The 827-nt window shown below is 41.5% G+C and overlaps 1 non-coding gene across 1 annotated transcript; it reads left to right on the top strand.

Annotated features, from left to right (window-relative positions):
• The first annotated feature begins 301 nt into the window (after window positions 1–301).
• LOC140876964 (small nucleolar RNA R71) lies at window positions 302–408 on the top strand. The gene has a single exon (XR_012149188.1). It is a non-coding gene; the product is annotated as a small nucleolar RNA R71 (small nucleolar RNA).
• The last annotated feature ends 419 nt before the right edge of the window (window positions 409–827 follow it).

Here is an 827-nt window from a genome sequence, read left to right on the forward strand (position 1 = left end):
GAACACCTCCTAAAAGCGCATCGCTGAATTTCCTAAGCTCAATCCATCAATCATCTTATTCATAGCCTCCTGTTGTGCTGTCATCAAAGTGAATGCGTCCACTTGATGAATTTTTGCTGATTTTTGCATCATGCTCCTCTCAGATTGAGGTTGATAGCTACTAGAGGCCATCTCCTCAAATTGTTCATAACCATCTTCCGGTGATTTACGCAAAAGATTCCCACCTGCAGCTGCATCTAACATAGTACGATTTGCAGGTAATAAACCATAATAGAAAGTTTGTACCATAAGCCAGTCAGGCAACTGATGACGTGGGCATTTCCTTAGCATGTCTTTGTAGCGCTCTCATGCCTCATACAACGAATCTTGTTCCCCTTGAGCAAACATAGTAATGTCGGTTCTCAGCATCATGGACTTCGAGGGGGGAAAGTACTTAGTAAGGAATGCTTTAGCCAAATATCCCCATGTTATGATAGAACCTGCAGGTAAACTATTCAACCACGATTTAGCTTTGTCTCTTAATGAAAAAGGAAATAAACGCAGACGAATAGCGTCATCAGAAACTCCCTGTTGTTTGAAAGTATCACAGATTTCCAAGAAGTTCTCAATATGAGCATTAGGATCATTGATGGTAGATCCACCGAATTGGACTGTGTTCTGGATCATCAGGATGATTGCCGGTTTTATCTCATAATGATTAGTTGTCACTGTTGGTCTAACTATACTCGGTCGAACATCCTAAATAGTGGGTATGCCACAGTCCATCATGGATCTATACACAGGTGGATTATTAGCATCACCATCACCGTTATTGATGCGTGGTGGTT

This window comes from Henckelia pumila, chromosome 1, assembly GCF_033568475.1.
Source record: "Henckelia pumila isolate YLH828 chromosome 1, ASM3356847v2, whole genome shotgun sequence".
NCBI classification, from domain to species: Eukaryota; Viridiplantae; Streptophyta; class Magnoliopsida; order Lamiales; family Gesneriaceae; genus Henckelia; species Henckelia pumila.